Raw genomic sequence first — 18,058 nt, forward strand, 5'->3', positions numbered from 1 at the left:
AGTACATAATGGTTTTAATAATATTTAAGACATGTGTCAACCAAATTTATATGACTTGTTACAGTTTCCATACAGCAATCACAAACTCGACATAAGTTAATGTTCTATTTGCGACTTCATCTTGTGGTAATTCTTCTGTTACTTTATTCGCGCCGGAAAAAAGTAGCAAGTAACGTTCGGGGTCAATATTATTTCAGACAAGTTTCAAAAATGGTTTTATACGAATTGTTGGTAGCTAATCAATCATGCTGAACAAAAGAATCTGGCACTGCAACTAGTGCTAGTGCATGTTTTTATTTATCGGCACAAATAAGTAATTAGAAAGCGAATGGTTTTATATAATTCAGACATGTCAAACACCAAAATTAAAATGACTTGTTATAGCTTACCAATATCACAACGTGCGACCAACGTATGTTCGATTTGCGAATTCATCTTGGTAATTCTTTCTTTTACTTATATGCGCCGAATAAGTAACAAGAAACTTGCTGGATCAATATAATTCAGACATGTTCAAAATCGGTTTTTACAGGACTTGTTAGGGTTTAGTCAATCCGTGCTGAACATAAGATTTTGGCACTGCATCAAGTGCCAATGCAGAAGCTGTTTTACTTATCGTGCACACATATGCAACAAGTAAAGTACGTGTTGATATAATTTAGACATGACCAGGACTAAATTTATATAACTTGCTATAGCTTACTCTTCATACTCTACATATGTATGTTCGATTTGCGACTTCATCTTGTGTAATCTCAGTTACATAATTCTCAGCCTAATAAGCAACAGTAACGTGTGTATCAATATAAATTCAGACATATTCAAAATCGTTTTATAGAATTGTTTGTGGAGACTAGTCAATTATCTGAACATAAATTTGGCACTGCATCTAGTTCTAGTATCTGTTTTACTTATTCTGCACAAATAGTAATAATAACGAATGGGTTAAAATAATTCAGACATTGTTCCAGAACCTAAATTTATTATGACTTGTTTATAGCTTACTCAATCACACTCGACATAAGTATGTTCGAATTGCGAAATCTCTTGAGGTAATCTCTTCTGTTACTTATTTGCGGCCGAATAAGTAACAAGAAACAAGCTGGTTCAATATAATTCAGACATGTTTCAAATCGGTTTTACAGGACTTGTTGAGGTTAGTCAATTCGCTCTGAACATAAGATTTGGAACTGCATCTAGTGCTAGTACATTTTTACTTAAACGAGCCCAAATAAGTAATAATTAACATATGGGTTTAATATTATTTAGACAAGTTCAGCACCAATTTATATGACTTGTACAGCTTACACAATCAAACCTCGACATAAGTATAGTTACGATTTGGCGACTTCATCTTGTGGAAATTCTATCTGTTACTTATACGCGCCGAAAGAAAAAGAAGAAAACAAGTAACGATCGGTTTCAATTATTAATACAGACATGTTCAACAATTGGTTTTAAAACGAATTGTTGGAGCTAATCAATCATGCTGACATAAATTTGGCAACTTGCATCTAGTGCTAGTGCATGTTAATACTTTATTCGTGCACAAAATAAGTAAATTAGTACGTATGTGGTATAATATAATTCATCACATTTCTGACCAAATTTATATGACTTATATTAGCTTACTCAATCACACGCGAACATAAGTATGTGTCGATTTGTGACTTCATCTAGTTGTAATACTTCTGTTTACTTAATCGCGACCGAATAAGGAACAAGCAACTTGCGGGTTCAATATAATTACAGACAAGTTCAAAATCCCGTTTATAGGACTTGTTGATGGTTTAGTCCAATCATGCTGCACATAAGATTTGGCACTACATCTGGTGGTAGAATATGTTTTACATGTTATTTTTGTGCACAAATAAGTAATAAGTAACGTACGGGTTAGAATCTAATCAGACATGTTCAGAAGTCATTATAAAGACTTGTATATAGCTGACTGAATCATACTCAACATAAGTGTGTTCGGTTTACGATTAATCCTGTTATTGGTAAATATCATCTGTTACTCTTAATTCGCGGCCCGAAACAGGTAACAAGTAACGTGCGGGTTCAATATAATTCAACATGTCAAAACTGTATTTAAGGACTTGTTGATGTTATTCAGTCAGCTGAACATAAATTGGTCACTACGTCCCGGAGCTAGTATAATGTTTATACTTATTCCGTGCACAAAATAAGTAATAAGGTACGAACGGATTTTAAATGAATTCAGACATGTTCAGAACCGAATTTATATGACTTGTTATAGCTATCGCAATCAAACTCAACATAAGTCTGTCGAATTTACGTATACATGTGTGGTATATCATTTGTTACTAATATTCGCGGCCGAAAATAACAAGAACGTGCGGTTCAATATAATACAGAACATGTTCAATCGTTTTAATAGGACTAGATCAGGCTCCTAAATGATACAGATTCATAAGAATGTGGACTGCATTGGGTGCTTGTCAAATTTTAAATTCTTTATTATTATAGGTTATATAAATACTTAATCAGGTCCAACATAAGTTGTTTCAGGCTTACCAATATTGTCCAGAGAAGGTTTACTGAAATCAAGCAGGTGCTTATCAGCTAGGCAAATAATCTGTAACCTGTTAATATCCCATAAATCTCCAAGGCCATACTGTAGCAGTACCGACATCCTCTTCATTACTTGGCGCTGTTGACCTTTATCTTGAGCCATATGTTTTATATCATATTTACTAATCAGGCAAAAACAGGTCCAATATTTTATCGACGTCTGATAATGGGGAATGTTTTTAATATTTTTATTCCGGAGAGTTATTAAAATCTATAAACTTCTTTGTTATTGCTAACTGATGAGTAATTATATAATTTTTGTATTTATCAATTAATTCTTGAAACAAAATGTATCTAGACAATTTATTTTCGAGGATGATTATTTAATTAATACGAGTACAATAAATTCTCATATAATATAGTATTATGTCTCTACCTGTTTTAACAGAGGGTTTTATAGTATTTAACTACTTCCATCTGCCTGTCTGTACCCATGCTTTAATACAAAATGTTTTAGTGCCATATGTTAATTACCGAAGACAATACATAAACAATTCCCAAATTCTTATTATGTGACTTAAACTTCTGTTATGGTGAGCGTTAAAGTCCGCCCGCCAAACGTAATCGAAAAATTATTTCAATAAGTGTACAAAAAATGGATAATGCCCTAGACTTGAACTTGTTTGATTAAACTTTTTATATTATAAAAAAAAACATCCGGTGGAATAATGCAATTACCCTTTTGTTTTTTTGCCAATTATGCAAATGTATGAAACTATATCCGAAATGATTTAGCCGGTCCTTGCATTAATTGTCAGTTCTTTTCAAATGTATGGGAAGAGTTGAAGTCCGCTTATTCCCGATGAGGCAGTGCTCATTTTCATAATATCTAAACATGAATGTTTTCTTTTTTAAAGTCCAATAACACATAGAAAGAACTTACAGAACATTCTTTGTAGTTAATAGTTATTAAAAGATAAAACTAGTTTTAATTTACTCTAAAAAATTGAAACCATATATCTTTTTTGACATTTACTTGTTTCTACATTGAAAACGGAAACTTTATTTTTCACTAATATCCATTGAAAAAGATACAGTACTATATTTTCGTGTGTATAATATCAAGTAAAAGTAACACTGTGATTATTTTTACCTGACAAATAAACGCTAATTGTCCGAAAGATATCTTTTTTAGTTCAATAAAATGAAATGCTACTGTAATTATGAACATATTCGGAAGTATTGACTAGTCCTTTAAAACTATCTCTATATGATAATTATCTCCAGTATAATGAAATGCCTAATTGTTTCTTTTCAAAGTGATAAAGATTAAGTAACTTTCATAGTTCATTTGCTTATAACTTAAATTTCCAAGTGTTTAAAATTTCCTAAGCATTCAATTTCAAAATAAGATTTTAGTACTACCACATTTGTATCTATTTCTTGATAGCAATCAGTAATTTCTCATGCAATAAACCCATAAACATATATAAACTGACCTATGTTCATTCAATGTCAAAAGCTCACCGTGGGAAAGGTGCTATTAATTTTGATAGGCTATTAAAACCAATCTAAATTCGAGCTATATATGTAACGACACTGGAGCATTGCCCATTCATTTAATAATTTTAACGCCAAATCATTAACCCTCTGAACAGAAATTGTGATTAGAAATTGAAATATTTCAGAAACATTAAGTAGGAGTGATAATTAGTTATTTTAATTTCTTAGATACTAATTTCGCTTTAGAATAAGTAAAAAGTAAAAATGAAACCAATACTTATTTCCTTAATCGAGTATTTTTTCCATTTTCCCGGAGAAAACAATATGACAGACTTCAGAACACGTTTAGTAGGACTTAAAAGTGAATAATTAAATCATGCAGAAGAAAAGGAAAGCGATGACACTTTAATTTGTGTAAATTTGTCTTTTACTTATTCGCGTGAATAAGGAAAAAAGTTACAAAATGTAACTTCCAGTTACTTACTCTCCATATTTGAAATATTCCGTCCTCGGCAGGAAACGATATGACATGAGTTCAGAAGAACCCGTTATTGTAGGTTGGTAATATGAGTAAAAAGATTAAGTTGAAGAAATGAAGAACGAGCAGAGAATTTTATATATGTAATTCATTATCTGTTCTACTTATTTGATTTCCATGAATCTCTATTTTCTGCAATTTTCTGATGAAAAAAAATGCCATGTTTTCGGAAACACGTTTGTAGGTTAAAAAAAAGTTTGTGTAACTAAAACATATTGAAAAAATGTGCACGAGATGAGACTTAATCTGGTTATTCATTTCTCTGTTACATATTCCGCGTTTGAATAAGAATAAGGACCAAGTAACAAAAAGTTATTCAGTTGTACTTAATTCCTTATTCGACTTTATAATCATCTCGGAGAAAACGAGAATATGACATGGGTTACAGAACATTTTTTGTAGGTTAACCATGAGTATTAAATCATGTTGAAGAAATGGTGAACGAGTGAGTACTTTTATAAGGTATTCATTAGTCTGTTACTTATTCATCGCGTTGAATAAGGAATAAGTAACAAATGAATCCAGTTACTTATTCCTTAATTCGACAGTATATCAGTTCTTCGGCAATAACGATATGACATGAGATTCAGAACACGTTTCGTAGGTGTTTATAGAGAGTAAATAAAATACAAATTGAAGAAATGATGAACGAATGAGTGTATATCTTAAGTTCATTCATCTTTTATACTTATTCCAGTTCTAATTAATCGACTTCTGCAATTTTCAGATGAAATAAAATGTCAAGGTGTTCGGAACACGTTTTGTAGGTTGGAAAATGTTTACTAAAATACATGTTGAAAAAAAATGTGTGAACGTGATGAGACCTAATCTGGTGTATATTTCTCTGTTTACAATATTCGCGTTTGAATAAGGAATAAGGAAAAGTAAACAAAATGAATTCCGTTACTTAATCCTTATTCGACTTTTTTATCATTTCTCGAGAACAAAAAGATATGACATGTGTTCACTAACACGATTAGTAGGTTTAACATTGAGTATTTAAAAACATGTTGAAGAAATGGTGAACACGCTTGAGACTTATATGGTACTCAATAGTCAGTTACAAATTCGCGTTTGAATAAGGAATTAAGTTACAAAATGAATGCAGTTACATATTCCTTATTCGAAGTATAAGGATTTCTCCGGCGAAAACGATATGACATGTGTACAGAACACTTTTCGTAGGTGTTAAATTGAGTAATAAAATCAAGTTGAAGAAAATGATGAACGTGATGAGGTGTTAATCTAATTCATTTTTATCTTTTAATTTTTCCAGTTACAAATTATTCGACCTTCTCCATTTATCTGATGAACTAAAAATGTCCAAGTGTTCGTAACACGTTTAGTAGGTTGAAAAATGTGTTACTAAATCATGTTGAAATAAAAAATGTCGAACGTGATGCGACTTAAATCAGTGTTTAATTTCTCTTTTAACTTATTTCGCGTTTGAAATAAGAATAAGGAATCAGTAACACAATACACTAAGTTACTTAATCCTAATTTCGACATATATTAATTCTGTGTGAATAAAGACATGGCATGTGTTCAAAACTACGTTTTGTATGTCTTACACATTACAGTGAGTAAATTAACCTCATGTTGAAGAAAATAGTGACCCCGATGAGACTTTATTTTGTGTTAATTTGTCTGTAACTTATTCGCGTTTGATTAAGGAATAAGGTAACAAAATGAATCCATTACATTATTCCTTATACGAGTTTTAATCATTTCTTCCTCGGCGAAAACAATATGACATGTTCACAACACGTTTGTACGCCCTAATAGTGAGTAATAAATCATATTAAGAAATGGAGAACGAGGTGAGACTATATATGGTAATAATTTTGCCATGTTTATATCGCGTTTGAATAAGTAATAAGTAACAAAATAACGCCCAGATTTACTTATTCCTTATACGAGGGGGGTGGGGTTGCATTTTCTCGTGGAGATAACAATATGGACATGTATTCAGATACACGTTTAGTAGGGACCTTAAAGTGAAAAAATTAAATACATGCGGGGAGAAAGTAGTGTGAACGGGATTGGACACTTTATTGTTTTGTTAAATGATTTGGTCGGTGTTGTCTTATGTTGTGGAGAGTGGGGTTGAATAATGGTATAAGTAACAAATGAATGCCAGTTTACTTATTCCTTAATTCGATTTTTATCATTTCTCGGCGAAAACAATATGACATGTGTTCACAACTACGTTTTGTACGTCTAATTAGTAGTATTAAATCATATTGAAGAAATGGTGACGAGGTGAGACTTTATATGTATTCAATTTGCCTGTTACTTATTCGCGTTTGAATAGGAATAAGTAACGAATAAACGCCAGTTACTTATTCCTTATTCGAGTTTTTTCATTTCTCGGAGAAAAACAATATGACATGTATTCAGAACACGTTTAGTAGGTCTTAAAGTGAAAAATTGAATACATGCTGGAGAAATAGTGAAAGCGATGATCACTTTATTTGTGTAAATAAAATTGTCTTTACTTATTCGCGTTTTGAAATAAGGAATATAACAAAATGAATCCGGTTACTTATTCCTATATTCGACTTTTATCATAGCTTGGCGAAATAAATATGAGATTTTTCAGAAGCACTTTTTGTAGGAGAATAGACTTTATAATCTGGTGTTAATTAAAGGGTGCCCGTTACTTTAATTCGCAATGAAAAAGGAATATACAGTAACAAAAATTACCTAGTTTACTTATTTCCTTATTTCGAAAAAGGAATTAAGGAATAATGAATTAAGTAACCAAACTTTCTCGTCATCTAGGAGGGGTAGTAAATATTACGCATCACCAGGTGCTTCCATCCGGGCGTCTCACAAGCTGAGATCTCGCGAGATTTGGGCGAGATCAAAAAAGAACGCGACCCAGGGGCATCCGACAATCGTACACATCTTTTTCAAATTTAATGGTAGATGGCTGCTCAAGTGATACTGCAAATTTATTATAATTCATTCTTTATTATTCAATTATCTAAATCTGAACAATATACTGTCTGATTGCTTTAGGCAGAAACAAATGACAGAAACAGGTAAGATGACTTTCAAATAACGTTTTTACTCTGTTGGTGAAATTCCTAACCTGAATGCAACATATATCTCTCAATTTTGTTTTCGAAACATATCTAGATAAAAGTAAAGAAGCAACTCACTTCTGTCAGAATAATTAGCATATAACTTAGCAATATAGTTTGATCCATTTGCAGGTATAAGCAGAAAGAAAAATGCTGTTTTGGGGGATTTATTTAAAAAAAGAAAATAATGAGATGATATCAGGATATCACGTTTTACTACGTTGTCATATAATCTGTTGCAGAAGAAAGTGTGCACTGTAGTTCCCTAAAAATCGTCTGTTAAAAAATCAAATATGTATTATGATACCAAACCGGTTTTACATGGATTTATTTACATTGCAAGTAGGACATGTTGATCATATTGCTGTTCAAAGAAATAAAGTTGTGAACTCGGTGACTAATTTTTGTTCAATAAGAGATTTGAATCATTTGCGCGTTTTTCATAAGATTGTTACGAGCAATGAAACGTTCTAAGAGTGACGTTGCGTATGAAACGTTCTAACAGTGACGTTAACGTTCTAACAGTGACGTTACGTATCATTGTAGAACAACGACGGGCATGCGCAATTTATTTTCTGACTAAGAAGTAACCATTGCATTGTTTCATTTCGTTTCCTGCGTTCTTTGGGCAGCAAAATCATTACATGCTGAACATGTGGCCTCAAAATACAACTGTATTTCCACTGAAAAGTCAGTAAATTGCTTCTAAATTTGGTACATAGCATGCCACAGTTTCATTTAAAATGATAAGCGAATATTTCTTTTAAAATATCTTTGTCATGCATCTTGGCTTATAGTTGAAAAGCGTGTCAAAGAGAAAAAAAGTATTGTTGTTTAATAAGAAAACAAACTCTGGAACTTATAATTGCTTCCTGAATACATAACTGAGTCTGCTGTAAAATATTTTATGACAACTTGAATATGCTAAGCTTTTTAATTCTAGATAATGCATGTTGAATTTGTATGTATATTTATGGATGATCAACGGCATTGTTATGTTCCAGTTTACCAATAAATGAAATGAAATGTTATCGTTTAAGAAAGATAGCAGTTGAGCAGTGTGATATTTTGGTATGGTCATATGACTGAACCAATTACCTATCAAGTAAATATTAACATTCTATTTGCTGACAGATCATTGTAGAGACGACAGGTGTGTTCATCTTTATCAATTATAAATAACAAACTATAATATGTTCAATTGCTACGGTCTACGAAATGATTTATGAAAATGCGCAAGACAAAGCCGCAAAATCAAATTTATACAATTTTCAGTAGTTACAAGGTTTTCGGCAAAGTCCATGGTATATAGAAATTGATGACTGAGCTAGAATCATCCTACTGAAACATCGGAAATTGAGTTTCCCAGACAAAAGAAAAATCTGATATCAGTGGAACTCTTAATCTATTTATGAGACCATGTTAACGTTTTTAGCAAATTAAAGAATCTTACTGAATTATTTGCGGATCTTTTTTCTGTGATTATGACAATTTTATGACAATTTTCAACATTTAAACGTCCCCGGTCTCTTTGAAGGGAATGAAACGCCCCAGAGGTCCAAGAAAACTCCATTAATTAAAATCAACAAGTACCCTGTATTTCAAATTAATGTATTTTTCCATGAGAAATGACCGACTGTCAAAAGGTCTCAAAACTATTTTGAAATATTGAGTAACAGGTTTGATGGATTACGGTGAGAATTTGAATTTCTAATGTGTGTAAAAAATGCTTTTGATGAATTGTCAAATTACTGTTTGTTCTAAAATCTTCTTCGCATGGGTTTAATTTACGTTTTGGCACCTGACTTTAGTACTGTCATGTCTTAAATGTTGATATGAATATAGAAAATGATGCTGCATGTATGAAACAGGTGCAATGACCTAAAAACCCCATTGTATTCCCGTTCAAAGAATAAATCTTATTACCAGTATCCCAAATGCTTTATTGGGTCTAAAATAAAATGCTTCTTGTGCGATTATTCAGCTGTAATGGTGGACGAAAACAACTTATTTAACCTAATATAACTCGACTGCTAGGGTCGCCCTAGATATTGTTTGGGTTGTCTGTTCCGGGTTTTCATGGTACAGGGCCACAGACACTTCAACAAAGAGCTTAGCTTTTTTAGTTTAAACATAGTTTATTTCAAATAATGATTTCAATAGTTACAATTCATGTTACACAGTTCAAAAGATGCATGTATAAAAAAGGATAAGAGTCGAAAGCAACAGCTTATAGAGGTCTTCTCATACAATAACAATAATAAAAAATACGGTAAGACAGTGTTTATGATCTTGTCTGAAATAATATTTTTAGAAATATAGGTATACTGAACGCAAAAGAACTACAAATTCGAAGACCTTGAGAACTTCTACACAAGAAAGAACTTAGTAACTGGAAAGCTTGAGCTAGCACCAATAATTACAAGTCACAGTGGGCCGACATCAGCGACCGTGAATATACCACACACAGTTGCCCCACCCACTTATGGAGACTGCACTAATGCTTAGACCCACTCTCCCCACACATGTCTTGAGGATTTGAATCTAAAAAAAAAATCACGTTTAAGATCTCATAAAAAAAGAAATCAACCCGTTGTTTGTGTGCAATTGGTCTATGCCTATTTTATCGCCTTTGCACACATATAATGTCCTTTCTGACACATCAAAATCAGTGACCGCGCCACTCCCCTGACAATGGATTTTAAAATGTTATATATCAACCATAAATATTTATATATGATAAACATTTTAAAGACATTTGAGAATTATGGGAAATAATAAAAAAAAAAATGCAGCCATTTTACCTCAATACAAACGCTGAATCAACGCATCATGCATGGTTTCAAAGAATACGGACCGCAACAATATTGTAATTTTATGTTTCGTTTCAATATAATTGATTGAAACAATGTCAATAAAACATTCGTGATTATCAGTTAAACTTCTGAAGAAAATGTGCGTGGAAGCTATTGAAACTGGAGACCTTATGATTAAAGAAACAATCAGAAAAACATTATGCATTTCTTTGAAAACTGAGCTCAAAATTGTTTATTAACTTTTGATTAAACTTTTTTATAACAAAATATTTGTTTTGATTATTTAATCACCGAAACATCCATTAACTTGAAATTTTACCCGAATTTAATTACGGAACAGCAGCATGCTGTAGAATGCTGTTTCCGGAAGGTGACGTCGTTGCCATGTCATATTTGTGCGTATCACGTGCTATTTCCCGCGCTCTTTGCCTGTACATCAATTCACGTAGTGAAATGACACACGATAATTGCTAAGTAATTACAATGATTATGCTTATTAATTTGAATTCATTTGATTTCTTTCCAATGTTTGATTACTTGGCATTAAGATTACACTGATTTGTTTCTACCATTTTGATCATTAGAGTCAATCATTTCACGTGTAATGTGTGTCTGATCTCACATTAAATAAACAAGACCTGACATTAACACGCTTCATATCACTGAAGTTGATTGTATCTGAAAATTGAATGGTATTTCTAGAAGCAGTTTTCTATTAAATGATTTATTGCTAATTCATAAATGATTGAGTTTAGCAACCATACCTTTTGCCAGGTCTACTTTAACATGCAAAACTCGAATTACAGATAAAATATATCTGTGATACCGTTAAATGAAAACGTCTGGACTTGGCGTAAACAGTTGCAGCATGTTGCCGAAGCCCACGCCTGCCACCCTTCACCTTCAACTCCAATGTCAATGCCGTACGTACTGAATGATCGTACCCTTTAAATGGTGGGACAAATGTGGCTCGGTGACCTGAAACGCACGAGAGACGTTTGATGTAACCTTACAAAGATGTTTACTATGTAAAGACAGCGTGTTCATAACGTCTTTCGTAGATTTTATTGACTATTACAACAGCAGTCTTAAAATGCCATGTGGCGGCCGTAAAATGTCTCCCCGTGCGATGCTTGGGCTCAGTAGTGGTGTTATACATGGAGCTGCTGTATAACAGAATTCCGCTTTAGTTAGGACGAGGGGGCGTTTAAGATGTTGTACATATGTCATTCCCTTGCATTTTGCTTGGTCGTGTTTTGATTCCGCAGGATCTTCTGAAGATTTTTTTTTTCAAAAGCCTCGTCGCATCTTTATTAAAGTCAAGGTAACACTTAACAATACATGTACTGAGCTTCTTTTCTTTTCACCGTGTCTCTCTAAATGACATTTGTTACTTGTCAATTAAAGACATATCTTAAGGAAACCGAAACTAACACGCACTGGGGATGAAGTAATTAATTTTGTTCTTGCAGGTCAAAGCAAATTATACACTGTATACACGTATATGGACCTACACTGTTGTAATATTACATAACTTGAGAAAATTATCCTTAGATACCATGACAACCGAGTCAAAAGATATCTCTGCAAAAAATACGATAATCTGTAAACCATATAATTTGCATAGGACTTTATCATTTATAAATATATCTATGTAAAATTGCACATCAATTAGTTAAGATGACATTTATGGAGCGATTTTCACGCTTCTTTTCAAATTCAAATTTTATTTTCTTCCATTTCAGAAGAAAATTATATTAAACCTCCACCATTATCAAATTCAATTAATCATTTTATTCTAAACCTGATATGATGAACTGTGTAATCTGATTCGGAGGCAATTAGAGTTTAATTCAACTCTAAATAGTTCCATCTTATTGCCCTTTAATGCTAAATATGTCTTTGTTATCTAATAACCTTATCATATGATTCTAGCTTTAAACGACCATTTGAAAATTTATGAATATTTATAAATCTAATTAATACAAAACAGTTTTACATTTATCAACACGATATATTTTGACCTATTCAATTAATATCTTTAGAAGGATCTAAATTTATATAACTTGAGGTGGTAAATCACTTTTGAATAATTTAAGTGTAGTAATAATCCAAAGAAACTTCATTTATAATAATGTTTATGGTGTATTTAGGTCTGTAATTTATTCTGGCCGGGTGAACCCTTAATGAATGTAATGAAAATTAAACAGTATTTAGAGTATATCAAGAGATTTTCCTGTTTAAAATGGACGGGTAAGTAATGAGATTTTAACACCTGAATATGTTATATAGGTTATTCAACGATGATGTTTTGAGGGTAATCATGATATGTCTTCCATTAAATGTAACTAAGTTATAAGAATTTGCTTTTTTGTGAGCATTTGACATTGTAAGATCTACATGCGTTTTCTATTAATTAAGGCCGCACTCTCCTCATTGCTGTAAAAGCGGACCCTTTTGTCGAGACTATCACGTTTTTGGTGCAGACATTTAACAAGTACGCTGAGATTTGCGCTTAATTATGACTTAGACACTAAAAAGATTGTGGAAAAGTATGGATTTCAAAAGTAGAAAACTGAACCAAACTAGAAACTATTTCCTTGCACAACAAACAAAAATATCAATATTTCTTTACAGATTTGTAATTTTCGATAGACATGCGTTTGTTTTAACATTTTTACATGGATATGCATCTGTCAGCATCGCTTTTACATAAATATGCATCTGTTGATATCACTGTATATATATAAGCATGCTTTTACTTGGACATGCATCTTCTGATATCACCGTTTATTTTCAAATTGGACCATTAGCTCTATATCTCGTTTCTATACACATTAGACCATTAACGAGTATATCAACATTATGTAAGGACCCTTGTAAAGACCATGTCCAAATACAATTTTAGGAACCATTTTGATTAAAAAACATATCTAAGAAATTAAATATTCTGAATTTAACACAAGACAATTTGAAAAATGTGCATTTTTAAAAAACAATTCGGACCGTTAATATGTAGGCATACTATGTGCTTAATTGACTGAAGAGTGTAAACTGAATATGAACTGAATATATATCAATATTTATTATTTCAAGTGGAACTGGGTATATCTTGGACCTCTGCTTATTGGATTATGAGGAAATTTTCAGTCCATACTTTATATTTCTCATTACAAGACAAGCCTACATATGTATGAAATTTCCTTGTAGCCTAAGACATGAAACCCTTAATTTTTCTTACAGCCGAAATATTTTGATAATTATTGTTACATGACTCCTTTTGTATATCACCGGTCAATAGCGCTGTTATTGACCGAGCTTTAGTTCAGCACTTAATACTGCATGGTCTTTTTGGACGAAAACTGAATAAAAAAAGATACTTTATTTCATGTAATAAAACACTTGCTTGCAATGATCTCGATCCATTCAATCATTTCACATTATTTCACAGTCACCAGTATCAGTCTATGAGGGTTTAAGCATTTTATTTCCACAAAACCATTGCATGGTACACATTCTATTACAGTGGTATCTATAGAATGTCAATTTCACAGCGGATATCATGAAGCACGTGTTTTACTTATATACCTGTTTATTCAGGAATGCAATATTGATATTGCATATATCATGTAATTTACTCGTGCGATAATATATGTATAATATTATATATTTTTGTCTGGATAATCTTGTCATGTTTACGACGAACACATTTATTGTTACGTTTCTACTGTTCCGCATGTTCTGGCAATGCGGTGCTTTATATTGAAAGATCGGCATACATTAGGTTTAATTTTGTCATAATATATTTAAAATTTCACAAATACAAATGTATTCTGACACTTGGTAAGTTAATAGTAAGGTAGGGCTTTCTTTTATGATAATTTGTAAACTTTACGTTGTATCGAATTTCAGACAAGAAAACATGAGACGTCTTTAGCTCAAATACCATCCCGTACTGGCTGTTCTTAAATGTCTAGCTGACAGATCTAATATTAAACGTATGGTATGTCTAGCATGAGATTGAATGCAAATAAAATTTGACTTTTAAAATCGGAATCACTGTGCGTGAAATATATCGTAATGGGCTATAATAATACACTCATCATTTCTCCAACGAGCCCAATCGATTTATTTATCGTTACCGGGTACTTATTAATAATAATATGATTTTGATATGAAATGATTTAGATTTCAAAAGAAAATTGTTATGATTGAGGGTGTTATGATATACAATTTTATACTATTTATACTGAGTCATGCCGCATCCATCTCTTTGAACTTCGATTACGTTAAAATGATAAATAGCATGAGACTTGTGGGTGAAGCCCAAGTTGCTATTTTATACGTATAATAGTTGCTGAGGTAAACCGATTTTCACGGAGAAATATTTTACGTTTTTGATTCATAAATATGTTTTCGTTTACGAAAAAAAAATATAAATTGTGTAAAACGATATTATTATCAGGTCCCTGTTAACCATGGCAGCTAATATAACAGAATCTAGGCGATATGTAAACGAACATTTTCCCCGCAAAAACAACACGTTAGAGTAAATTGTTAGAACGGATTTTTTGCTATTCAAACCATCCGTATAGTAGACATAAATTTGTAATGCTAATGATGTTATTGTTGATGATGATGATGGTGGTGTTTTATCCATGTATCAGGGCATGGTATATTGAATAAAAAAACCTAAACACGGGTTAAGTAACCGAAGACATTGTTAATCAAGAAACTACTGCTCATTCTATATTTCAAAGTTGGTGTGTGATGTTAATTAATGTCGGTAAGAAACTGATTTCTTGTAGGTTTCAAATATATGTTAGCAGTCTGTTCTTAGCCTTTTATTTGCTTTGTATTAGCATTATTTTTTTATATTGTTATGTAATGTAAATGAATAAAGCTGATTAAAAAAAAAAATATATCCCATCTTCCATCTAACACCCGATTGCGTTAAGTTATATCTGTCCTAATATTTCAGCAGCATAGGTAGCAGTTGGTAGTTTCCAGCCACAGATTCGAATTGGCCAGGGTCAAAATCTGTCATTAGAGATAAAACCTTGAAGTGAAGGCAGTTTTGGTGTTTGAAATATTTGTTGATGTGAGTTTGTGATTAACAAGTTTAAGAATGGTATGTTGCAGAAATTCTGGCAGATGCGAATGTAAGCTTGATGGCATCATTTTCATATAACTGCTTGAAATGCATATATGCCACTATCAGCATTGAGCGTCTCGTGAACTGTCAAATGTCATATAGGCCTCACACAGTTGAAAATAGTGAAAAAAGTAATCGGTTGACAGGTATTTTTGTCCAGCTCTGCAAGTAATACTTGAAACTGAGTACAGAATGCAAGTGGCCATTTGTCTCTATCCATTCCCCTAACATTTTAAGGCCAGTTGGAGATATGGCTAATTTGGGCTGAAATGTCATGTATTTTCGCGGGCTGAAATTATCTTTCAGGTGGCTTGTAGATTTAAAAATCTGTGCTTTGTATGAAGTTTACTATGTATTTTATTTCTTCTTCAAGTAAGATGTAAACCGGTATCTTTTTATTTTCAGGTCTGCATCTCGTAAGATATCGGAAGCCGTCTGACTTGGCCACATCGCTCGGAAGTCCGAAGTACTAGAAAAAACCGCCATCTGCTACCTTAAGACATTTGTCAATTTTTGTAAGTACTATTTCATGCTTTCTTTTGTGTTGTTCAAGCTCTCCAGTATGTGGTTATTTAAAAATCCGAGCTGAATGGATTCATAACATAGACAGATGTTGTTTGATATGGTAGAAGTTAAGGGGAGGTAACTCTGATTTTACCGGGTAAGTAAATCTTATTTTTGTTTGTAGTGTAGGGTTTTCTTAAAATTTCTAGCGGGAAAACACATTTCTTTTGTAGTTTATATCAAATTTAAAGGAAGAAGGACTATTTAAAGGAAATATAGGTGCACTTTTTGGCATTTTCTAAATACATGGCTGTTTCACAAGGCTCGGAACTGGATTCTGTGGTGATATTTCTTCGAAGATATTTCTCGAGTGGCAGGTATGATTTTAGTTCTTACAAATTTCTATTGTGGCTTTATCGGTGTCAGGACATGACGACTAGAAGAAAAGTGTAGAGAGTGGATACATCTTGGGTGCATTTAAGGTCCTGGAGTGAGGGAACATTTGCAGATATTTGTTTTTAATTAAGAGAAGATACGGTTTCTCGGAGATGTACTGGGAGATTGCTCGAATTCGTTAAAATAGGTAAGTTTGGCACAACAACAACAACAACAACACAACACAACAAAAACAACAACAACAACAAAAGTGCATTGTAAAATATTTATTTAAAGCTATTTTATACTTACTGTATTAAGGTAATATGAAAAAGTACTTGTAAACAGGGGCGGCTTTTCCTGAGCTTGCGGATTTGAAGTACAGTTGTCTTGGGTAAGTAAGCTGTGCTGCTTTTAATTCTGTTCCTCAAGTATGCAGGGCTGTGCACAATGCTAATACAGTACATTTATGGCCATCATGTAATAGTAGGTAAGTCTTTTTTAATGTCAGAAAGATAGATGCAGTAAGAAATATGTGTGTAAAATGGGGCCAAATCCACAATATTGTAGACATTGTTTGGACATGTGCAATTTGCAAGAAGAACAAAGCATTGTTTAAATATTGGTAAGATTTTATTTGTCATAGATCATTTTCTTAGAATCAGGTGCCAGACAGTCCATGGAGATGCATGTCTTGGTCCTTAAGGTAGCAGTTGGTAGTTCCAGCCACAGATTCGAATTGGCCAGGGTCAAATCTGTCATTAGAGATAAAACCTTGAAGTGAAGGCAGTTTTGGTGTTTGAAATAATTGTTGAGTGTAGTTTGTGATTAACAAGTTTAAGAATGGTATGTTGCAGAAATTCTGGCAGATGCGAATGTAAGCTTGATGGCATCATTTTCATATAACTGCTTGAAATGCATATATGCCACTATCAGCATTGAGCGTCTCGTGAACTGTCAAATGTCATATAGGCCTCACACAGTTGAAAATAGTGAAAAAAGTAATCGGTGACAGGTATTTTTGTCCAGCTCTGCAAGTATACTGAAACTGAGTACAGAATGCAAGTGGCCATTTGTCTCTATCCATTCCCACTAACATTTTAAGGCCAGTTGGAGATATGGCTAATTTGGGCTGAAATGTCATGTATTTTCGCGGGCTGAAATTATCTTTCAGGTGGCTTGTAGATTTAAAAATCTGTGCTTTGTATGAAGTTTACTATGTATTTTATTTCTTCTTCAAGTAAGATGTAAACCGGTATCTTTTTATTTTCAGGTCTGCATCTCGTAAGATATCGGAAGCCGTCTGACTTGGCCACATCGCTCGGAAGTCCGAAGTACTAGAAAAAACCGCCATCTGCTACCATACTGCTTCAGTTTGTTAAATTGGTTTAAAGAAGCGTGCCATTTTGTGATATATATATAAAGACATTATCTTAGTATAACGTATTTGTGAATTAATACGACAGTAACCTTTCAAATGACGATTTTGAATTAAAGACAGATCAGCGTCATGTCGGAAGAAGCGTATTTGTTATGAAATTCT

At 32.7% G+C, this 18,058-nt stretch overlaps 1 long non-coding RNA gene across 4 annotated transcripts; it reads left to right on the forward strand.

Moving 5' to 3' along the window:
* The first annotated feature begins 15,482 nt into the window (after nt 1–15,482).
* On the forward strand, nt 15,483–17,835 carry LOC128559639 (uncharacterized). Of its 4 annotated transcripts, none has more exons than XR_008372524.1 (3): nt 15,483–15,582; nt 16,042–16,151; nt 17,789–17,835. It is a non-coding gene; the product is annotated as an uncharacterized LOC128559639 (long non-coding RNA). The 4 variants fall into 4 exon arrangements; XR_008372526.1 differs by lacking the exon at nt 15,483–15,582 and adding an exon at nt 15,594–15,612; XR_008372523.1 differs by lacking the exon at nt 15,483–15,582 and adding an exon at nt 15,641–15,782.
* The last annotated feature ends 223 nt before the right edge of the window (nt 17,836–18,058 follow it).

The sequence above is a fragment of the Mercenaria mercenaria genome, chromosome 9 (genome assembly GCF_021730395.1).
Source record: "Mercenaria mercenaria strain notata chromosome 9, MADL_Memer_1, whole genome shotgun sequence".
NCBI classification, from domain to species: Eukaryota; Metazoa; Mollusca; class Bivalvia; order Venerida; family Veneridae; genus Mercenaria; species Mercenaria mercenaria.